The sequence below is a fragment of the Crocodylus siamensis genome, chromosome 3, assembly GCF_052110815.1.
Source record: "Crocodylus siamensis isolate JL-2025a chromosome 3, ASM5211081v1, whole genome shotgun sequence".
In the NCBI taxonomy this organism is placed as follows: Eukaryota; Metazoa; Chordata; order Crocodylia; family Crocodylidae; genus Crocodylus; species Crocodylus siamensis.
The window spans coordinates 69,589,929-69,615,417 of record NC_143397.1 but is presented as its reverse complement, the minus strand read 5'-3'; positions in this window follow the sequence as shown (position 1 = coordinate 69,615,417).

Genomic DNA, 25,489 nt, shown 5'->3' with positions numbered 1-25,489 from the left:
TATAAATGGTCTCTGAAAGAGTCAATAGGAATGAACTCCCAACATGGACTTCTTTGTATCCAAAGACAGCAAGAAATATCCTATATTTTGCTCTCTGCCTGGTCCTCTGGAAAGATCTTCCTAATCTTAGACTTGCAATATCTGATGTACACTTTTTCACCATTATTATCAATTCCCAGAGTTTTACAGAAGAAGAGATAACACATATATAGCTCCAGCATTCCATGCCAGTTTTGATTTTTGAACCTAATGTGTCCATACAATCATCACTATGTGCCTCTATTACTTCAAAAAGGCAGAATTGCTCTGACAAGTGGACTAATTCTGTACACAGAAACAGCACTCCTTCATTTGCTGGGTGGAAGATACGCATGGGTAGGAGCAAGCTATTGATTGTTCAGTGGATATGCAGCTTATTTTCAGAATGCTGCAATGTAGAAAGCCATTGGTTAAACAACATAAAGGAAATTATATACCAAATTAAGGCATTTTTTTTCCTTTTGGACTTCCTTTTATGAATGTGATCAAGTTGAACCCTATGTTCTTGTTGTGTTGGGTTATCTGTTGTCTTTAAACAGGCTTGTTGATACATTCCAGTACAGGTCATTTAGCAACAACACTAGTCTGGCATATGTTAGTACCAGGGACTTCTGTTTTTATCCCTATCAAATGGTTTAAAGAGTTTCTCTGAAATGTTTCTGCCTATAAAAAGCCTTCATCCATCATGGGACCAATATTATCTATCTTCTTTAATGGAACAGTCCTTTGAACCGTTGGGTGTCTAGTTCATTACATCATTTATTGATGAAAACAGCGTTTCAAGTTGTTATCACATGAGGGTGAGATAAAACTCTTATTTGTTTTTTTCTGCAGGCAGGGTACTGATAAGACCTCATCCTAATTTTAAACTAACAATGGTATAGGACTTTTATGTCTATCAGTACATATATTTACAGATATTTTTTGAGATATCATTCATCTGTGGGAGAAACTAAACTGTTAAAGACTGTTAAATACTATTTTATACTACCTGAATAGAATGAAATTTGTTCATAAGCCACTTAGACTCTTCAAGGCATTCAGTAGCAGATCCAAAAGAAAACCAGTTTCAGTTCATAGACTTTCAAAATGATTGTATAAACTGATTGTGTAAGGACAGCATATGACACGAATAAAGTGACCCTTCCAACATGCATTAGAGCTTGTTCAACCAGAGCATAAGCTGCTTCCACGGTACGCTTCAGGAGAGTCCACAGAGCTGAAATTTGTAGAGCAGCTACATGTTGCTCAGTTCATACGTTTACAAATCATTATTCTCAAGAATAGATGTAAGGGACAGTTTGAAAACGACAGTTCTTCATTAGCTACTCAGATAAACTCCGGCTCCAACATCCAGAAAGAACTGCTGACTAAGCACAGAGAGTAGGATCCGTATGTACCTTAATCAAAGAAAAACAATCAGTTAGTTACCTGTATATTAACCTGTATAAGTAACCATAGTTCTTTGAAATCCCATGACCTGCCTTTCTTCCTTGCAACTCAGTCTTGTCATCCACTAGGTGGTGAAAGAACTGAATGGGAACTGGGGCTGTCATGTCTTTATATTCTCAGGAGCCCCGGTGGACACTCTTGATGGAAACGTTCCTACCTCCTATGCAATGGGTACATGCACATATTGAGTGAGACCCACATGCACAATAAAGAAGCTATTGTAAAAACAAGAAGTAGATTTTTTATCTTTTTACATTGTGTGCATGCAATAGCTAGGGGAACAGAGTTCAGGACATCTCTTCAAAATTTTGGATCAGAAGCAAATTTTGCTGGAGTCACTCAGCCATCCATATGTGCAAATTTAGCTTTATATGTTGTTGTTGTTTGGGTTGATTTATTTGCCTGGGGCTAAATAATGTTGAGCGCCTTCCAATTAAAATGGCTCACATAAACACTAAGATTTCAGTCCTCATTTATATTTTAACTATATTTAGGTTTGGGATGTAGATGTATATATTTAGGGACACACATATAGCAAAAAAAGAAGAGCGTGTATTTAAGAAAATCTATACCATAGATTTTTTATACTTTCAGTGCCAACAAGCAACAATGAATTTGTTTACTGTTTAATAATAAGCTAGTTAATATACCAAAGAGAACAAAGAGTTATTTTCAAAAGATGCTGGTAGTTACAACATAATGGTTTCATTATCTAAAGTTCAGTAACAACAAGGACAAAAAATTCCTCTTGTGTACACTGAAGTGCTTTTCGTTTCTGAAAAAAAATCAATACCATATTCACACTAATGTTTGCTTGCATAAAATATTGACTGTAGTCACATTGGTGGTTTTACATAAAGACTTAAAAGCAATCTCAATTGTCTGAAAGGTTCTAATTGTTTTTTTCCACCCTGAAAGAGTAATGAAAGGACAACTAGGAAGCAGAACCATATAGTTATTTTATAACTGGCACTAACAAATTTCACCAATTACAGAGTCCATTCTGTAAGCAATGAATGTGTGGCTCCCAATTAATCTAGTGTACCTCCAGGCAAGGTCTAAATCAGCTGGATACAGCTAAAGCAATTTGCACACAGCTAAAAGCAAATTGGAAAATAAGTGTTCCACGCTATTGCCTATCTTTCCAAACCAAATACACAATCAGTATTCTGGCAGTAGCCCTCTGTCATGTTATTTGCAGCTATCAATTTTAATTATAACAATTATTGATTAGTTGGGAAAGTGAATAATCTAATGTTCAAATGAGATTGGTGAGGCTGGTGGGGGTCTTTTTCCTCCCCTCTACACACAGGTCCATTCAATGTTAAGAAAGATGTGCCTGAAAACATACCTATATCTCAGCGCTGGGCTTACAGAGCTGCGTCTGAGTTTGTGGCAATACATTTTATATGGAACCTCCATTTTTACAGTTTCAAAATTCTGCTTTAAAAATACAACATAAGCTGAATAGTTGCACACAGAAGCAGAGCTCTGAAATTTAGGCCAAAATTTTTAAATGGATGCCTACCATTGTACTGCTGCCTTCTAATTAAAGCACATGAATAAATGAGTTGCTTTCAGGGCTGCTGGCTGCCACAATTCCCACTGATACAGGTTATTGTGTTATTTTATCTTATTTTAGGTACAAGTTATCTCGTCTGCTAGTGTGATCCTTCAATTGTGAGACAGAGGAGGAGAAAGGAAATAACAGCCCTTCCTTGAAACTGCACAGGCAAAAGAGATTTGCTTCATTCAATTAAACAAGGAATAAATGTAACTCCACCTCTTAAAAAGAGTCACAAAGATTTAATGTAAATCTTTGTAAAGTTTGGATCCAGGGTTTTCGCTTTAGCTCTTCTCTATTGTTAATCAATTTCTCTTTGCCACATTGAAGAAGATATATTTTTTCTACTTTCCATTTGGTTTGATTCATTTAAAGCGAAATACTGAGCATATGTTATTTTAACCCAGGGAAGCTATTTCAGCTTGCCATAAACCTTCTGTTTCTGCCAAGGCTTGGACATATTAGCAGTAGTGGCCTTAGGGGAGGGTAAACCAGGTGACCGCCTGGGGCCCCACACTTTATAAAAATAAAAATTAATTATACTGAATATTTGTATTATCAGTATTGTATTAAGATACTTTCATTGCAGTTTCATGGATACGGCAAAGTGAAATTGAAATTGAAAATGTCCGACTTGTTTATAGGCCATTGAAATTAAGTTTCTAAGGGGCCCTAAATGACTCTCTCGCCCTGGGCCCCAACAACCCTAAGGCCACCACTGATATCAGCTTGACCATGAGAATTTCTCTACCTTCCTCTGTTCTTTTATAGTCAACCTTGGACTTCAGTCCTAAGAACCTGATCCTATGATGTGCTAAGAGCTTTCTGCAATTGAGTTCTCAACTCTGATGAGTTTTCAACTCTAATTGAAGTCAATGGGAATCAAGGGTGCATGGCATTTTGCAGGCTCAGAGGGTGCTTAACAGGTTCACATTCTCAGCTATCAAATTAACCATCTAACTGATGTAAAATATAAGGCAAAGTGCACTGGATAAAACACAACATCTTCCATTCTGTTCCAAATGCAGGCTATTGTAGCTTCAGAGAAATTGCATTGTGCTGAAGCTCAGCAGCTGCACAAGGATAGGAGATCAAAGAGGTTAACCCCTCAGTAAATAAGAAGGGGAGTGTATTTTCAAAGACTTGCCCAAGGATTTATCCATACAGCTCCCACTGCTTTTGTTAAGAATTAGACAGCTAATAATCTGCTGTGAGATTATAAAGGAATATGTCCTTGAATTAGATAAGAGACCACCCCTACGTAATCCTGACCTTGCAATGAAGACCATAAACCAAAAGAGAGCAATTAGATATGAAATAAAAATCTGAAAGTAAAGCCGCATATCACTAATTTTATATGTTCGCACAACTTTTAACAAAGCTAATATGCAATAGAAAAAATAATAGAAACTTCAACTCATTTATATGAATCCATTATAGACATTTATTATATATTAGTATATTGTATTATTTTATTTTATAAGATCACATCATGATTATGGATATGACATTTGTGGACTGCTATATATGGTACTTCCACTCAAGTCCTCTTATGAGCTCTCTTGTTCGCAATTTCTAATTCCAATACTAATGATTACTTAGGGCTTATATGTGAATTATATTGTATATTATAGCAGTTCTCAGAAATCCCAATCAGATCATGGCCTCATTTCAGTAAAGACTGTAAAACACAAACCAAGACAAAGGCCTAGCTCAACGGTTTTTTTCCTCCCTTTCTTTCTCTTTTGCTTTGTTCATGTAAATTGCATAACCATTTCCTGTTGAATACTGTTTACCCTGTTTCCTACAGCAGTCTTGTTGTCAGAGAGAATCATTAAAAGTTATTGATTGGATTCACTTATGCTAGAAGAGAACTGCATGCTGCATATTTTGCTATCCTTGAAGCTGATAATATTTTGAGGCTATCACTGCTTCTGCATGCTTTATTCTTTATTCTTGAAAACAAGGAATTCTAAAATGTATTATGTCACTATCAGTATTTATCACAAATACTAATAATATTTATCATAGTAAGGAACTATTTCCTACCACAATAATTCATTTTCAATTCAGGTTTATACATATTAAATTTACCAGGCAGACCATGAAGCTGTAGTAGGCTTTGCACCTCAAAGGGGCGAGTGCAATTAAGTTTTAAAAAATAGATTTAGCAATTTGAAGGGAATCTTTAAAAAAATTTAAAGTCATATTTCCAAAGGCATCCAAACATGTGGCTGGATGATTATTTGAAATTCCAAATGCAAATAGGCATTTAGATCAATGGGAATTAGATATCAAACCTGCTAAGCAACTTTCAAGAATCCCACAAGGAACCTCTCTATATCTAAAAGTGTCTAAAAACCTTAAAAAATCTGGTCCATGGAGTTAAAATGGAAGGCAGAAGTTAAGGATGATATTATACTTCTCCCTCATCCCACCACTATCACTGCAAGATTGCAAGATTTAGCATTATGGCTAAGGTTCAAAGCTTTGAATTCAAAGGGTGTGTCTACACATGCTGATTTAAAGCACTTTAGCCTGATTTAAGGCACATTAAGGGTGCATGTCTATGTGTGTGCCCTTAATCACCTTAAAAATAGTAATTTCAAGCTATTCACTTCTAAAAGCAAAAGCAGGTATCAAATTTAAGCGCAAATAGGTAAAGCACATTAATGCATGTGTAGATGTGTTAAGGGGCATTAAAGCTGTGTACGGACTGACTTGGAATTAACTTTAATCCTACATCAGTCTGCACACATTGTGTTAATGTACTTTAATGCATGCACATGTAAATGTGAGCCTAAATCGCCTTAATGCACATTAAGCTAATGCACATTAAATTAAGGTGAATCTAAATGCATGTGTAGGCATGCCCAAAATGGCTTGGGCCCCTTAAGGTGCTAAAATAACCAGTACCAAAACCCTCATGTAGCTGTTGGTTTTGGACAAGACTTTGAAGGCCCGAAAGACGATGCAGTTTGTATTTAAAGGTAATGTAGATCCCCTTGGGATCATTAGAATTGTGTTGGCATTTTAGTCATTTTGATTCATAAACTTGCTTGCAGCTTTATATAGATTTTGAACAGAATAGTGCAGAAAATATATCACCAAAAGACTGCTGGTAGAACAACAAATACCCATGACAATTTTCTACTTTGTTTTCCTTCTTTAAAGAAAGACAGCAGTGTTCCATGGCCTGCTGTTTCAACTACCATGAATTTGAAGGCCCAACAATATCAACATAGGCAGGAAGAGGCTATCCATCCATCAGTGTTATCAGCATTGTCCCTGGCCTATATCTTAATAGCGACTGAGCTGTGTCTAGGACATGGATAGTATCTTGGTGGAACTGGAGGAGACCCTAGTAAGTTTCTTAATTAGCTCAAGAATTGGAGATAAGAATCACGAGACTTGTCAAACAGTATTTTCCTAATCACTGGTTGAACTATGGCATAGTATAGGGGCAATTAGGAGTAAGGGAGCTTAGCCTAGAACAAACCCATCCTAATTGGCTTAATGGCCATTAAAAGCAAATAGAAAATAAAGCTAAAAGTAAAAAGGCAATTATAACTTTCCTTGAGCCAATTCAGCCACAGGAACAGGCAAGAGGCTACAATGAGCTTTGAACAGAAGAGATAGGGATTTAGCATACTGATATTGTCATGTCTATCAGCTCACAAACATACCATAAATTCTGATATGTTCTTGACATGAATAAGGCCCTGAACAGAAGTAGAAGATTTTGTTTTTTTCTTTCAAAGACAGTCCAGAGAGCAGTGCTGAGTGACTGCTCTTCTGACATTAGGTGGTTTACTACAAAGATTTACCCTGTCAGTTGACTATTTAATGTCTTTGAGTCCATTAGGAGAATTAGTGAGGTAATATGGGCTGAAGTATTTTCTGTATGCTGATGACACCTTGGTTTATCTCAAAATCAATTGAGGGAGTACATTGAAATCAATTTCCAAGTGTGGCTGAGGCATGGATAAGGAGAAATTAGCTGAAATTCATTCTGGAGCATAGCAAGAATCTCTTCAGAACAGCTGCTTTCATAAGATTTCTATTTGGGAATGAAATCTCATACAGTTGACTGTTCACATGTGATTCAGATCAGAACCAGCCCGAATAAGAAACATCTACTTAGATTGTGTCTCAGAACAGAAGTATAATTGTCCCCACAGGCCCAAGAATTTGAAACCAAGTTCCTTGTATCCTTATCCCTAGATACCTAAAATCACATCTGGTTCCAGATTTGTCCCATCTGTGATGCTTTTGTGCTGCATATACATTCGTTATTGCAAATCACAATCAGCAGGTGATGCACAAGCTGTTTAATACTGGGTACACTCATTAGCTCTTCAGTAAACATCTTGTGTCTACATGTGTGGCTGTATCAGGCTGCAGGAAACTAATCAACTCCACAGCACAGTAGTACTTGTAAATACAAATACTACTCTGCAGCAGAGTTTTTTCATGTGCAGCAGCACATGTATAGATGCTGACCCGGATGGCTGGGACATGAAGATGATTCAGTGTGGGGGTTGCCTGCTGGCTAGCCCTGTACTGGAGTGCTCTCATGCCCCAGCCAGCACTTCAGCATCATGTTGAGCCAGGGGGTACAGCCCCAGATTGGTAAGCTGACCCTCAGGCTCCCCCGCCAGCCATGGCTACTCCAACCTGGCTCAGTGTGATCAGTCCACGGTGTATGTTCAAACGGTGCACCTGAGAGTGATAAACTCTGACACAATAAGTGCCAGAGTTTATTGCTGTGTACTAATAGCATGTATAGATGCTCCCAGTATGACAACATTTAAGCCAAATTCTAGCTTTTGCTGCACATGATAGAAACCCTGTGACCATAAGCAAGTGCACAGAATAGGAGCTGCCCAAAGTTATAGTGACAGCTCCAAAAAAACTATTAAGTCTATTTAATTAAAGGAAATGGGGAAGAATTGCTTGTGGCATAAAGCTGGGTGAATGGTCTGTAACTATAAGCATGGATTCTGCCCCAAAGAAAATTTACCTTCCGTTTACTAGGAAAGGACAATATTAGAGTCTTGTGCAGGCATATAGGGCTAGTCTCATCTGAAACGTAAGTTCACATTAATGCTGCATTTCTGCTAGGTAACTGTGTGGGAAGAAATTGTGAGTGCCTACAGGCACCACACAGAATTTGCTCCATTAAACTGTAAATATTCCAAAGGTTACATGTAGTATACCAATCATACTATTGAAAAGATATTACATTTTTTAATATTTGCCTTTGCATATACAGTTCTGAGGTACTAATAAGACTTGTATAATGTTTCATTCTGGTTTTATAAGAGAATAGCACTAATAATACAAAACAATATAGAGCAAATCTGGACAATGAGAAAAATAAGAAAAGCACAAGCTGTCCTTGACAATGTTATTGCTGAACCTGACCTAGCCTGACTAATGCATTCATTTCATAAGGATTTAAACCTCTCACACTGTTTTTGTTATGTGATAGTGCATCTGTTAAGGAATCTTGAAAATGAGGAGAAAATTAGATCAGAGGCAAGTTTGCTTCAATGAAGTCTCATTAAAAAGCTTAAGGCTGGATCCAATTGCATGGTTAAGCATAATTCTTTCAGTTTGTTTGTTTTTTAATTCTGGAAATGCATGTGTAAACTTGTTTTTGTGTCACCCCCCCCCCGTTTTCATAAAGCTAAATACAAAGTGGCACACTGTCGTAATTAGTTTACTTTTCCACTGTGTCTGATTAGGTGGAAATTTTATGGTGTTATACTGGTGAGGAAACTTTGGATGTAACAGTGGTAAAATGGGATAAGTCAGTAGGCCACAGTAAGCTCTGTCATAAGCAAACCCAACTCCAACTGATATATATGGGCGTTATACTTACTAATGCCAGGGCTGAAACTAAGTCAGAGGTCTTGATGCAAAATAAGTGGTCCAATAATGCATGGATTGTTTCCTCATGACTTATAATGGTAGTAGAATGAAGATGTACTACAGTTTGATGGTAGACAGTATATTCCTCACAACCTCTTTGGAGATTGTCTTGTTAACATACTAGTCACTTGAGCTAAACCTGCATTCTCCCCTAGAGTTTACCTTGATTAGCTAACTGATGTTAGAACTAATGCAGGCTTGTCAATATGAGTATTTTAACATGTTTGCATTATCATGTGGTAAATGCATCTTTTATCCTAGTGTAAGACATGGCCTCCACCTTCAGTTAACATCATTCAGTTTGGAGGCTAGTCAAATGAAGGGCTTCTTATGGAGAACGGATTGGATATTCATTGCATCCACAGCCAGCTCCCTTCAGACACCAGTGCAGCTCTTAAACTTACTCAAGTTCACTGAGTAAATGAATATGTAATGTCTTACCTACATTAACAAGGTGGAAGGGTAAGGGGGTAAAAAGAAGCAAACAATAGGAAGGAGCTGTAGGATATAGCTTAAAAATTGGCTAACTTTATTTTGTGTTTTCTATTGCTTACTTTTCCTATTACAACCTCACCTATGTCTCTTCTCAGTGACTTAAATAGACGTATGTTCACAATGCCAGAGACTCTACCATCACTTCATTCAAATCCACAGTGTCTACAATGGAATCAATAAAATTACACTAGTATAAGTGAAGGAACAATGGATACATACAAGCAAGCATTACATTTCAAGTGGATTAATCAGTTAATCTGGTTGAAATGCCAAGAGTGCAAGAATTCAGGGTGTTTCAATCAGATTAAACATGGCTGGCATGGACAAAAAATTAATCCTTGGGGCATGAGTTTGAGTCACCTCTGCATGAAGTTCATTCAATTGAGGGAACACTTGTATACCTTCCTATGTATACAATACATGCACCCCAGCATGCACCACTCTCACCTTCCCACACCCCCTCCAGGGAGATGGTCTGTGACTCAGACAGACTCTACTGCTCAGGCAGAATTACAGAGAAAACTCCTTCCACTGTCAGCTGTGGAGCTGGAAAGTCCATGCACTCTCCACAGCCCCAGGACTGTGAAACTGGCAGTCTCCCAATCCTGAACAGGCATTGGAAAGCAACCCGCTAGCACCAGACTCTTGCCCCACCATGCACCTGCCATTCCTTCCAGCTCCCTGACCATCCCCAAGACTTCAGAGCCCTGTGCCTGCACACTCATGGGAGAGGCTTCCACAATAGGCTTTGATGCCAAGTGCTTCCCATCGTAGCACTTGGCAGCCCCTTGCTGGAGATCTGGCCACGGCATAGGGAATGCAGCCCAAGCTGCCTGCAGCCAAAGCCCCTGCACCGCAGCCAAACAGTTTCAAAAGGCAGTAGACCTGGTCTGGGTCTGCTGACAACTAGACAGCTGAGGGAGGGAGGGAGGGAGAGAGTGTTTTGGGGCAGGGGGAGGGCATTGTCCCCTGGAACCACCAATCAGCTCTGACCTGTGCTCTATCACCTGTCTAGAGGCAGACAGAGGAGCCTGCAAAGCACTCTGGGACGTATGCTCTGGGGCTCCCTGGCTAGGTTCTGCCAGCCATGCAGGCTATCTGCAGGCACGCAGATAACAATTTGCATGCTTGTACAGTTTTAAGACATTAGCAACTCCACCAGATGAAACTATGCTGCTGAACTTCAACTGATTGATTTGAACACTTGTACATTCCCAATGTGGCCCATCGAGTCAAATTCAGTGCATAAAGGTGATATTAACCAAGGCATAACCCAGGTATGTTCCCATTTCTGTGCGATAACTTTGGCCCAGTGAAACTAAACTTGCCTGATCTGTACTGATTTGTTAATGAGTAATTTTCACCAATATTTACTTAGCCTCTAAATCTGACCCTTGCATGAATTAATGATTACTGTGGGAACTGAAGAAATGCTCAGTAACTGGATTCACTTCTCTGAAGTGAACATAATTCAATGAGTGAACTGGAAAAGAAACTAAAGTAAAGGAGCAATTTAAAAAAATGTACAAACAAACAAAAGAAGAACATCACTTTACAAACTTAGCACTGGGCCTGGTACACAACTGTTGGCATGCCTGAAAACCAGAACTACTCCCTATTAAAACTTAATTTGCCATCAGTGAGGCCACAGCATGCATAAATACCATTTTCATAAGCTCTTGGATGGTGTTCTATTTTTAAATCAAGCACACTTCCTATGTTTCTACTCTAGCACACAGGTTGTCAAGGTCTTTGCTGTCAAGATCTCACTAGAAACACAAAGGTGAACACTAGCGCCAGATACTGTCATTGCAAAGCAGGGAAAAGCAAGTTTGTGTCACATACTTCAGACCTGAGTCACAGTGCAATCACCAGGAGTTTGGAAATATTGTACAATGCAGCACTGAACCCTGGTGCATGGATGACCTGCTTTAACTAAAGGAAAGAATGCCCACATTAGCATGTGAGCAAAGGAAGTCAAAATGATCTCATTCATGGGGCTTTCTTCCATTTATGTAAGGGGAGTTGGCCCCCACAGAATAGCACGTTTTTCTCTTGGCCACACAGGGTTGTCTGCGTAATTTTCCTCATTCTTAACCTTTGGCTCTTCCTTGGATTGAAGTGTGAGACAATGCCAAGGCTTTGCATTCTTCCCTTATATCTTAGCTACAATAGTGAGGAGGTGCAGGGTTAAAAATGGTTTCACCTCTCCACCCCGAATACCTTGAGCACACAAGACTATTTTGTGAATCATTATGTGTTATTAGTGATACTGGTTAAAGCATATACACCATTTTCAAACTCAGTACATAATGCTCAGCTGCAGCACTATTACCTTAAATTTTAGTTATCTCATTTAAATTAATGATTAAAAATGGCTTCTAAATAATAAAAGTCCCCAAAGCAAAACTTTCATCTAATACTACTAATTGCTTTTGAATCAGTTCTTCTCTATAATACTGTTTTAGCCCAAGCAGTACGTTAATTATTGAACAATATTTAAATTCTTGTGAAGTAAGTAATAAATTAATTTACCATCCTTTTTCTTAGTGGGGAAATAGCTCTTCTTATGGTATTTCGTTGCTTTAAAGAAAAAAAAAGATTGCTTTAAAAAAATCTTTTTAGTTAGTTCTGCATTTTGCACATTCATGAATCTTTGCAAACATAATTCTGCAAATGAACTGAAATATGCAGAGGAAAATTTGCAGGATATTTTTAATGAACAATTAATAACAAAACCTCTTTTTGCCATGCCTCTTGGTTTCAGTTTACTGGTTCTTTGTTGCTCTTTCACTTGATGGCTTAGCAAATTGTTTTTTAAAGGACTCTACCTGTTTTGAATTAATTATTTATGACTCTAATAAACTAAGTAGTCACAAAACTATATTGATCCTGCCAATATGGCCCTTGAATCAATCTAAAAGGCAAATGCTTTAACTCATATCCTCTTACAAAAGAAACACAAACCTTTCCCTGACTTTTGTTTTAGCAGTCTACACGGTGTAAAAGGAGGAACTGTTGTGCTAAGAGTAAGAGTAGAAATACACAACAGAAGTATTATGTTTTAAGACATATTTTCTTTCTTCACAATTGTATCACTGTACACAATCTATTTCTTCCCTTAGCAAATATTCATTCAGTTCAGTTGTTCAGCTGTTTTGTAAGGCATATTTTGCTTTGCACACAAAATGTAGTTAGGTATCAAGTCTACTGAATTTATCAAATGAACACCTGTTTATAAATCATCTTTCAATCCACCAGAAATTTATTGTTTTAAAGGAGTTCTGAAAAGACATAGAGAACATCAGAGAAAGATCTTATGGTATTACATCAAAGCACTTTTCCATCCTGACCTTAATGAAGCAAAGCACATGGTACATATATGCAAACAAAACAAGAAAACACGCATTGAGATATATAACTATACATATTGAGCACAAGGAGGAGAGGACTCCAGAAGGTACTACACCTCATCAGTATTAGCCACCATGTTGTTAATGTATTATTGGAAGGCAATCAGATACCACATTCCTGTGCACCTTATATGGAACAGAATATAACAGGAATAGGAGAAAGGACAGACTAGCACCATCACAACCCCTTCATCTTTGCCCAAATAAAACAAAGTATTGAAAAGCATTCCTATCCTGTTTCTATTGTTCTTTCTTTTCCTCAAGACTGCTCTGTGGGAATTATTGCAACCTCAGATATCCCATAACCTCTGGACCTGCCAAGAGCTTTTGAGTGCCTAAAGAACTTGCTCACATGGCCCTCCCAATTCCACTGTGCTTATTTGCATAAGCTCTTCATGGGCTTTAAACATGAACTGTACTTAACTTCTTTGCGTTCTCTCCAGTCATTTTAATGTGAAACCATTATACATGGCACCAAGGAGTTTAAAGTGAAGATTTGGGTCTAACCACTTTTTTATTTGTTGGTTTTTATGTAGATAGTGAGGAAATGTCTCGCACATAAATAACCTCTTACACTAGCTTGTTCAGATCAAGAAGCCATTTAATTCGAAGGCATGCCCATATAAAATGATCTAAATCCAGCTCTCTTTGAAGTGCTGAAATCAGCTTTGCTCTTTGTATGCTCTTATACACCTTTCCATTTTTTTCTGGATATTCCCCTGAATATCAGCTTCAAAGTTCCCCCAAATCACATTCCTTCTTATTTATTCACTCTCATGATCCTCCTTTCATGTCTGCCTGCTCTGGCCTGATGCCTTATGTCTCTGTCTCTTTTTGGTTGTAGAATACTACCTTCCACTCCTTCTTGGGGGCTCCTTCTCAGCATAAATCCAATTTTGTTCAATTTAGATTTAAAGAAACCCAACATATTAGCTGACTGAGATGGCCACATCTTTTCTCCCGCATAAACTGCTGATGTTCTGATCCTCACGATGGCAGTCTCTTTATGGAAAAAAAAATCCTATAACTTCAATTTTTTCCTAATGTCTGGATTCTCCCCGGAGCCTGTAACCCATTCTCAAATTTCTAATCCCTGGGGGTTTGACTAATTCCACTTATTCCAATATTTGGGGATGTGTATTGAAGCAAATTTGAATTTTTTTGTTTGGTAATTTAAAATCCTTCCTCAGATTAATTACCCTTGTTATTAGAAGCAAGCAACAATACTATGTAGCTTCTTTCTGCAGCCTGTAAACTGTCTCAGGGCTTCCAATCACTAAGGATCCATGGGAGGCCTTTAAATCCAGACCTAGTTGATCTTGGAAAATACATAATAGGGTCTATTAGAAGACCCTAGAAGTGGTATATATACACATCAACATTGCTTTTTATATATCTTTCTGGAATTTATAGATTCACAGATTTTGTGGCCAGAAGGAACTCCTACAATCATCTTGTATGCAATGAAAACCAGTTGTTCTCAACCAGAGTGCCACAAAAACTTGCTAGGGATGCCATGGCTCTGGCAGTTCTCCCACTGCTGCTGCTGGGGTGAAACTGCTCTGTATGTCTCTGTTGTCAGGAGGCACACCAGAGCCAAACAGAAGCGGTTGCAACAGAAAAGTGCACCATCTGTATTATGATATGCAGGTAGAGGCACTGCTTCTGCGGCAGTTCTTTTCTGTTTGGCTCTAATGTGAGAACAGAGGCATGCGGAGCAGTACCCAGTGGCAGCAGCATCTATCTCCAGGCTGCTATCACCACTGGATGAAACTACCCCATGCACTTCTGTTTTCAGGAGGCACGTCAAAGCTGAACTGGGAAGAGCTGCCACAGAAGCAGTGCTCCTGCCTACGTAACATAATGCAGGCTGGTATGCCTTTCTGCTGCAGTTGCTAATTCAGCTCCAATGTGCCTCCTGAAAACAGAGGCAGGTGGGACAGTTCTATCTGCCCTGCACACCTCTGTTTCTGGAGGACACCATGCAGGCTTGGACCTGGAAGAACTTGGGCAGGAGTACATGTTCCTGCCACAGCTGCTTCCCAATCCGGCTCTGCAGGAGACGCACAGTGAAGTTCCACTTGCTCATGTGGCAGTGGCAATGAATGCAGCACACCACTCCCTTGGCTGGGCTGCCCCTCCCCACCACCTCCTGGGCCTCTTGTGTCCTTTTGTCTATCTCCTACCCCTCCCACATCCCTACATGCTGTGTGTGCAGCCCAGCACCTTGTTCCTGCTGGCTGAACATCCCTGACTCTATCCCTTATGGCCCCAGTACTTAAGTTTAGGGGAGAGACTGGCCTGGGGTGATTAAGGGAAGAATTTGGCTTAGTGGTTCTCAATCTCTACCAGTATCCTGGAGTCATATCTAGGGAGTCTACTGCTGCAAGAGATAATTGAGAAAAGGGAGGTTCCTCCCTACCCTGCCCCCCAAAAGTTGCAATTTATTCATTTGGGCCTTGTCACTACACCATCTCTGGCTACAGTCAGTAAAGCTGGTCCTCTTGATTTATATAGGGTTGTTGCTGACATTTCTGGTCACAAAGGGGGAAACTCAGTGGAGCCTCTGCTTAAGGTAAATCGTCCATAATGGGACTGACTCAACTGAAGGACACCACTACAGATGTTCTGGTACAAAATGTGGTACAACTACAGATGTTGTTTGTTAACGTGTCAGATGTATCACAGCTCTAGAGGTAAGCACCATAGACTCTTCCACCCTGAGGCTACCCTGGATCGTGTTTTTGATGAGTTCCTAAGAATGCTCACACACATCAGTAGCAAAAAGGATTTCCTTACTATTGTTGCTAGAAATCATCTTTACAAATACTCAAACAAGATTACATTCAGTTACCAACTGAAGATAAACAGAGTGCCCAAGTCAACACTTAGGGGCAGTCCAGAACAGCACTATGCCATACATATACAGGGCTTCCTTCCCTGTAGTAGTACTTCCCCTTCTACCCCTTAAAAGAAAAGGATGAAAGGCTTCTCCAGTTACGAGAAGAAAGGAGTAAGGTAAAAGACAGGAAGAAGAAGAAGATCATTGGGCAGATATAAAAAGGATGCCAGAGTGAAAAGTTGGGAAATCTCTTTGTGCAAAAAAAAGAGGGACGATGGCAGGGGCAAAGGGAAAAAAGGTCTGTATTTATGAGGTGGAAACAAGAGCCAATGAAATATAGTAAAAAGGAGTCAGAAACAGGGGGATTAGAAGAAAAGAGAAGTAATAAGGGAAGAAAAGAAAGTAAACACGAGAGAAAGGGAAATGGACAAATAGAGAACACAGGCCAAATACAAAAGTGATGGAGAACGAGCAGAAAAGAAATGTTGTCTTAGAAAAATTTAAAAAAAAGGACAGGAAAAATGCAGAAGAGAAAGGAGTTAGAATAATGTGGGAAAGGAGAAAAAATGCTATAGAGAGAGAACGAGTGAAAGTTGGAATAAAAGGGAAAAAAAGGAAAGAAAGAGGAAAGAAAAAAGGCTGGAGGAAAAAAAAGCCAAGAAAATAAACAGAAAACATTTAAGTTAGGGAATGTAATTTGATTTATCTGTGTGCCTATATGTAATTGTATTTCTGTGGCAGATGTCTAAATTAAAGGAGTGGCCACCTATAGACTCACATCTGCAGTATTTTCTCACATCTGCAGTATTTTATGACTAGGCTGCTTGTCAGAAATCTTTTATTAATATTTGATTAGTATAATAGGAGTATTACCACATACATAAAAAGGGGGAGGGGAATATACAGTACTCTTTATTGAAGAAAAAATGAAAAAACCCCACATTAATTATTTTAATTATTCTTCTGGCATTGAATTGAGTTCAACTGCCCCGCTAATTAGAAAGCAGAAAAAAGGTCATCTAATTAATAATTTCTTTTTTCCTTTAATTTTGTCTTCCAAACATTATTTACTGTATATCCAACAATTTTAGGTTTGTCTACCCAATTCCCAATGATTTACAATGCGGCAAAATCAGCAAGTTTACATTTAAAATGTTTTGATTCCTTTCTCAGTCTCTCACTAGTGTACTTAGCACAGAATGATTAAAAGCTGTGCGTTCTGTTAGAACTGTTATAGTGTTTAAACAAGGAAGTCTGTGTTTGTTTAAGAGAATAGGGAAGTGGTTATCTTGACAGATTAGACTGAAAAAACAGGACAGCCACAGTCTAGCACAGATGTCCAAATTTGCCACTTGGCTGGTTTTTTGAGGTACTCTAAACAAAACTTGCTTGTGTGTTTGTGCCTCAGCTCTGTTTGACACCTGACTGAGGAATGTGATTAAGAGCTACTGCCAAGGCTTACATGTCTCTTGTGGGCAAATGTTCACAGGACTGAAGTTTCTCTGTGTCTGTTTAACTGTGCCATAATTAACTGAAGGAACACAAAACCTATTTCTCTATCTTAAGGACCTTGCTAAAAAGCTGTTTCATGTTGGTGAGGCTGTCTTGTACAGAAATCTAGGCAAAGCTTTTTGGACCTGCTGATATTATCTAGCAAAGCGTCTTCCATTAAGTAGTGGAACATGTGAAAGTGAGAAGTCCCCATTTTACAGCCCAGCTTCCATTGGATAGTCCCCAAAATACTGTTGTTTCAAAAGACATGTTACAGCATTCCAGCTGTATCATCTCCAGACAGAAAAAAATATGGGCCTGTAGCTGGCACACTTCATGGATTTCCCCAACACCCACCCCTTCTGCAGTAGAGGGACACCCTCCAGTAGGGTGCATGCCAATCTCAAGTGTGCCAGGCTGTAGTCCCTCTACTTCCTCCTCAAGCATCTCTTGTTGAAGAATCTCTCTGCAAGAATCACTTTTCACCGCGCTTTATATTTTATGCACAAACTATATGTAGGTTCACAAGTCCCATTATCTTCTGGTCAACCTTCTCCTGGCCCTGGCCAACCTGTTCGTCTACCAGAACAGGACGGAGGTGTGGGCTGGGGGACCTCGGCAAATTAGGGGACTGTCTTCCTTCTCTTGTCTATGCACATCCGTGAGTAGTTTCACTGAGTGGTGTCCACAGGCTCCTTAGATACACTCAAGGGGCAGTGGATACTAGCCAGAATTCTCTGTCCACTGTCCTGTTTTGATGCCTTAGTCATTAACATTGACCTGCACTCTCATTCCTGTTTTATCATCCTATGTCCCAGTAATTCACTGGCCTCCCTCCAGCCACTAATGGGGGCTTGTAGCCTTTGGTGGGTCTAGGCCCACTGACCATGTATAACAAATAGGGCTGACAGAAAAAAAAATGGTTATATCCTGAATCTGTATGAAATGATCATTATCTAATAAATTTAAGACGCACGCTTAATTTGGTAAATCCATGCAAGGTTCTGCTACATTATCAGCTTCCATTATTGTTATCATACTGGATTAGTGGCTTTCACATAACTTCCATATAAAAAAAAGCTCTTTTTCAGCCAATGGCAACTTCACGTCTCTGAGATATACCTATGATGTGCAGTGTTGTGCTAGATTTTTTTATTAATTAAAATAATTACTATTTAATAATAAACCAACAAGACTAGCACACAAGTTAAGGTGACTTTTTTCTGAAGTTAGGACTGCAGACTGTGTTTGGATTTTTGTATGTGTATTCAATGTCCTGTGTGTGTGTGTGAAAATCTCTGATTTGTATATATGCATTGTGCATAGGCACTTGCAAATTGTGTGCATACTCTTGCATGCTAATGAATGCATTGCATTTGTAAAAAAAGAGAGAAATTCTGTGTTATATCCCTAGTTACACCCCCTCCTCTTCCAACACACACAATCTATATACCTGAGAAGGGGCTGCAATATACAGCTCATGAGCTGGATCCAGCATATGTAGCTGGAAGGCTTTGGCTGTGGCTTTGGTTGTACCATGCCCATGCTGGGGCCAGGAAGCTTTCGGCCATGCTGCTGCCATTTCTCTGCATCCATGCTGCTACCATTTCTCTGCATCCTCCTACCTCTGGTCCAAGTGCACCAGGTGGTTTTCGCAGCACATCAGTAGTGGGGGTGGGCTTTGCCTTCACCAGGCACCTGGAAGCTGTGTCCATGCTACCACTGCTTTCCCTAGTAACCTGTTGCCCACCTGTGGTATGGGCACAACTTCCAGGCATCTACAAATTGGATCCATGCTGCCACAATTAGTTCTCTCTGACTCCACCTCTAGCTGTGGGGTGGCAAAGATTCCAGCTGGTAGGGAGTTGCATTGAGTCCGGGCAACTTCCAGCTATTCGAGATGGGAGCAGGGAGAAGCAGTGACAGTGTGGGAGCAGCTTGCAGCTAGCTGGCTCCAGAACAGGCACTGAGAAAAGCTCCTGCTGCCAGAAGCCAACAGCCTCCTGGAAGCCACCAACCTGCACTTGAGGATGGGGATATATATGAGATTGTGACTTTTTGCCACTATTTGAGTTAAAGTGGTGGAATGTCACCCTCCTTATAAGTTACTTTTGCTCAGCAATTTTAATGTCCAGGAAGTCAGTAAATCTTCTGAATTAAATCAGCATTTCATGCCACCATAGGATTATTTTGGGCAATTAAGTAGCTGAACTCATGGTCATCCAGACTGTTGATTTGAAGTTTAGTATGAGATTAGACATTGGGTAATTAATACTCATGTCACAGACTATGATTAGTGGTTAGCGGTTTTGGGTGTATTACCTGTCAGGGCAGGGAAATCTTTTTGGTGGGATGGTCTATCTAGGGAAATACATGAAAACAGCGGATATTCTTAGGGCTCTAGGGAGAGATCTGCAACAGCTTACTGCACTAATGGATTGTCAGACTCTTATGGCAATCTTCTGTTCTTCAGCAGTCTTTTGGATAATCCCTAGTTGCCTTTTAATTGAGCTTTGAATTCAAAGGTCAGCTTGGTTTAGGGATCATCTACAACAGATGAAGGAAGAAGGAAGAGAACCAAAATAATGGTGGTTGATGGATAAGGGTGGATCCGGGGATGTATGTGGTGGTATTGTTCCCCCCTTGCTCCTCACCCAGCCCTTCCATCATAGTTGCTGCTGTCCTCATCTAGGTCTGGCAGCTTGCACAACTGCTCCTTGAAGTTGGAAGTCCCAGGCCAGCAGGGGGAAGAAAAAGGGGTAATCCATCACTGCCATGCAGTTGTCATCTGACCTTGGTAATGGGGGGGGGACCACTCCTGACTGCCCCAGAACCACTCCTGACCTGCTTCAGCTGCAGGATGAAGGGAGTGGCTGCAAGGGTGCCAAGTTCACCTGGGAACAGTGGTAGCAGTGGGTATGTTTCCTCTTTCTGCGCCTGATCTCTGCTCCCTCCCCCCAGCCTATGCTCACCGATGTCAAGGGGGCAGGTGTTGGAAGGAGGAACTTACCCTGAGTACCACTGTTGTCCATGGATGATGTGGGCACAGGGTGAGCCCCAGAGCTGCTCATGCCTTGCTTCAGCTAGGGGCTTCAGCAAACAGCTTTGCAGAGTGGCCATGGGTAGTAGTGGTGGTATGAAGGTTCCTCCTTCCAGTGCTTGCTCCCCTGGCCAGTGGGGGACATAAGGTGGGCTGGGCAGGGAGCAGGTATGGAAAGGAGGAACCTGCATCTGGGGCTCCCCCCATGTCCAGGTCAGCTAGGGACAGTGGCAGTGCTGTTGAGTGTCTCCCCACTTCTTGTGACTTCTCCCTGTCTGGTGTCCCAGGAAAACTCTGGGGCTGCAGCCAAGTCTTGCTCCCACCACCCATGGGCTGAGAGCCACATACCCTTCAGGAAATCCTAGATCTGTTTGCTGATGGCTGATGCCAAATATATCAGATTTTGTCAAAAAGATTGCTTAAACTCTTATGCTGGACTGTACAGGCAGCAAAAAAAAATAAAAAAAAAATCCTGCAAATCTTCATAGATTCATTGGTTTTGGGTGAGAGAGAGCTTGCTTTATTCTGGTTATTTTCTTTTGCTGATTGATTGAATGGTCTCCTGAAGGGTGGCATTGTTAGTTAATTCATGGCGAGAGGCAAAGACTTTTTTGGTGATATCTCTTGGAAAAAAAGTTAGACAAGCTTTTGGACACAAAGTGCCGTTCCTCATATTTTGTGAAGAAAATCACTCTGATTGCAATGGGATTGTATGCAACAAAAGGGCAGGATATCATCTTGGGGGAACAAATATAACATGAATGCTATTCAAGTTTCAACCAATAGTGCTATCTGAGTTACCAGAGATGTTGAAAGAACAGAATCTGTACTCTTGATCTATATTCTTCTGGGTTGGTGGGGCATGCTGGATTCAGCACTAATGGAAATGGTAATATGCCTGTCTTAAGGAAGAGAGGCTTCTGGGCTTTCTTAAAGAAGCACTGCTATGGTCCATAAGCTATCATTTGATGTTGACACTCAAGGTTACATCAGTAAAAGGTTGTAGTTAAATCATTTTCATAGTATCTAGACACTTTTCATTTCTCTGACATTTTCACACTTGATATTCAACTAAATATGAAAAAATGACTGATTTAATACGCTAGTTGATATTATCCTTTTGCTGATGGATGGATGGTAGGTGTTAAGGTTGGTACCACTGCTTTCACAATAGGCTATTGTGCCTGTAGATCTCTGGAGTTGATCTCTTATCTCTTGAAGCGATCCTAAGGTTATCTCATGTTGAGTTCTACTGGTTTCTATTTTGTCCTCTTTCTCCAATGTACTACTGATGCCTGAGTTTCAGTATCTTCAGTAAATCTGACTGGAAAATGGGATGATTTTTTGTGAATGTTTTATTCTTGATTCACCCAGCTGGCTGGTTTTGGAAACTGCAGAGATATGCAAGTGAGCCCTACTTCAGAAGTAGTTCATAAATTCATCACAGGTATAATCCTGTTGTCATTTAGGCTAGGGACAAACATTGAAAAAGCCTGAGCCTGAATTGATTCAATCTTTGCAGGTTAGTCTAACCTGAGTAAGCTGAATCAGTTTGTAACTGAACAGACATCCCCTCTGCACTGAAAAAATGCAGGCACATGCCTGCAGTAGCTCAGGCTAGAATCCGGGGTGGGGTGGGGGGGCTAGAGCATCCCTCCCTTCCCTTGTACAGTGTTGAGCTGAGTGGAGGGGGGCATGGCCAGGCCCCGGCAGGATGCTCTGATCAGGGAGGGCCCCCCCCCCCCGCCCTTGCTGGTCAGTGTGGGAGTCAGTAAGGATTTAGTTACACAGCAGGGAGAATTTATTACCCTGTCAGCAAAACAAAGGATTGCTCATTAGTTTAAGCTCTTCTTAAAAAACTTGTTCCAAAGAATGAATGGAGAGACATTACTAGCTACCTGTTGATTAGCTCCAAAAAGCCCTAAGCAGCACTGTCTTGTCTGCCTTGTCTCCCACAGCATGGACGTAGCCAGCATGTGGTACGCTAGCTAATCTGAGAAGTGTCTCTATAAAACAGAGGGGGCAGGGATCCCTGCTTTAGCAGGGAGTGGTGCTGGGGGAAGCAGGAGGAAACCCAGCAAATGCCTATGCTTGCAGTCTCTGTCGGAGCTGAAGCCAGGAAGCAGAGGGGAGGGTCCAGCCCTGCTGGGTTGGAGCAGAGAGTAGAGCCCCACCCTGAGTTGCAAAGCAACTGGGATGATAGAGGATTCTGATTTAACTTAAAGCAGGAAGGGGTCTGGAACAGACATTGCATAAACAGGTTTGACCCAAATCAGTTAAGCCTGATGCTACATTTAACCAGGTATATCTCAAACTGGTTTCAGCCATTTTCAAACCAGTTTATGTGCACTGAACGTCTGTTCTGTTACAGATTTAAATCAGTTTCTGATCACTTAAACTGATCTATCTGTAATGGCTGTCTCTGGCCTTAGGCTCCAGGCCTGAACAGTTCTAAGCAGAAAACCCTACAGGCAACAATACCTGAGGGCACTGGAATAAAATTTATACTGTTAATGTTTTGTTAACTCATAAATAAAGCCAGAGTGCAAGAAGGGAGTAGATTTGAATTTTAAAAAAAATCTGTTAATTGTTCTGGGAAAGGATGGGAACACCCCTCAATGAGTCTGAGCTCCTTTTAACGGCATACAGTCCTTTCTCTTTAGTAATCCCTGTTTAAAAACCCTCCAAGCTAGTAGGTAAAAATAAAGGCTCAGGCTTGTTTCCCAAACAGAATGGGGAACATCAGTAAAAGCCACCCATTCTTTTCAGAACAGCAATGCATGGCAAGGTACTCATGTTTCATCTCCAGTCAATGGAGCAGTAGCATAACAGGGTATCTCTACACCTTGGGCAATACTGGCTGCTGTGCTGCCAGATGTTGTTGGTACATCCAGCTGGCAGCTGCAGTGGCAGCTATTTTTGTGACTCCAGTTCAAAGTGGTGTCTGGGCCTGCTACCCCAATCATGCCCCATCAGCTATAGTACTACAGAAGAAAGTCACTCTGAAAAATCTGTAACTGATCATACTGTGCAGTGACTATTCTTCTGGTTTGTGCCAAACCATTGAGTTCTTGCACTTTTGCTGGACAGAATTGAAAGTATTCACCAAAGATGATTACAAAAAAACCCAAACAAACAAGAAATCATTCATTCATTCTGCTTTGAAAAGGCCAACTCTTTCCTATGCTGTTTTACATGCATTTGTAAGACTCAGAACAAAGGCTGGAAAACTGCAGTTGTATTTTCTTGCCATGACTTGTAAATGAAGGTTAATAACATCTTTGCACTAACCACAATTTTTCAACACAGACATCCTGATGAATTATAGGAAAAATATATTGTAATTGCTGACCTATATGCAAAACCCTCTAGCAAAACTAGTTATCAGCATTGTGCTGTCAGCAAAAGATTTTTTTTCCTGATTAGAACGTTCCTCTAAAGACTGACATTTGCTAACAGAGAGAATAATACATTCCCATGGAGACTTGGGATTTAACCTTGAAAGAATCTAACATGATTGAGCAGATAGCTATCTATACATCTCTACATATCTCTAGGTAAATGCAGAAAAGAAAAAAAATCCTTTTTAAAATAAAATTTTGACTTTTATTTCCATACAAAAATGTCAATAGAGATATTCTCATCTTAGCTTAAAGCAAGGTACAATATCTTTGCTGACAGTACATTTACCCAGAGAGTTACTTTATGATAACAAATACACTATTCAAATTGTCAGCAAAGCTACAATGAATTAACTTAGCACAATTCAAATGGACTTTTGGCATAACATCAGTCAATTATGCTTTTCATGATGCTCCTGGGCTAATAACAAAGACTACAATACAGAACTATTTATTTTATTTAGCATCCTTCAAAGAAAGTATCATAAAACAGTGCAGAAAGAGTGACTCCAAGGCAAAATTTAAACAGGGGAAATGACTCACTAGCTACAAAGAGGAGAGAGAATGTTTCACACAGATGGGGTAGCAGAGAAGACATAGCAACTCCAGCTATGAAGATCCAAGTGGAGTGGACCAAGATGAGAGCTGAATACTAAATGGCAAGCAGGAAATCAGTTTGAAGTGTTGATACAGTAGGAATACAGAAAAAGGAACCTCCCTAGTTATCCAGTCAAATACCCTTACTGTCCTAGGCAACCCTATCACATAATCCTATTCAGAAATTTATCAAGCCCCATCTATTGTCTATGCCCTGTGTCACAGCTGTCAGACACAAGCAAATCAAGGCCTTTTACATGGCAAAGTGAGAACACTACCATAGTTTAAGTAGTATGCATACAAGACAACAGACTGAAACAAAGACGGGACTCCCTTATAAAAATATTACAGGATACTACAGTAATGGCTCCAAAAACTATGGTAAAGGCAGCAGTAACCATTATGTTCACACCATAACTGTTAAATATTTTATGAGGATATTGCAAAAACAAAAAATGGAACTTTGAAAGGGATTTGATGCTAATGTAAGGAAGATGAAGTAATATTTAGCACACTAACATCTAAGTGAAGTAACTGTGCCTGATTATATATTTTAAGGAATCATATGACATCAGTCAGAAGATATACAATTACATCATGAAAAATTAAGGCCTTGATTTTGGTACCCCCGATACTGGTGAGGAGTTATTCCTATATGTCATCCTTATAAAGTCAGTGCATCTACTCATAATCAGGCCCTAGAAAAAAAATAAGTCATTTTGCTTTCTTTGAAACCCACTCAACTATACTGGATTATAAAGTTTTATTTGAATTTAATATTATGGCGTTCATGTCTGACTTCTGAGGCACTATCAAAAGAATCAGATAAAAAGGAAAAACAAGAAAAACCCTAGTGACAATGGAAGAAGGGATTGGGTAGACTGAAAAGATATATAAAAAATGAGGTTTATATGTATATAATTAATGTTTCATTACTTATAAAATTCTTGTTGAGTAAAATACACATGTTCTTTAGTGTTCTTTTTCACATTGTTTCATCAGTACAGACTGCTTTAGTAAAGAAAAACTAAAACATATGAAAATACTTAAATAACTGTACATTTAGGTATGTTATTGCCCTTTTTGATTGATGATGTGAGAGTGCACACCTCATTGCAAAGTAATGCTTTTAACTTAAATCAATTTTAAGTGCACATGTTTTATGCATTTATGCTCAATAGTTTGAAAAAGCATTTCCTAGAAAACAGTGCTGCCTTT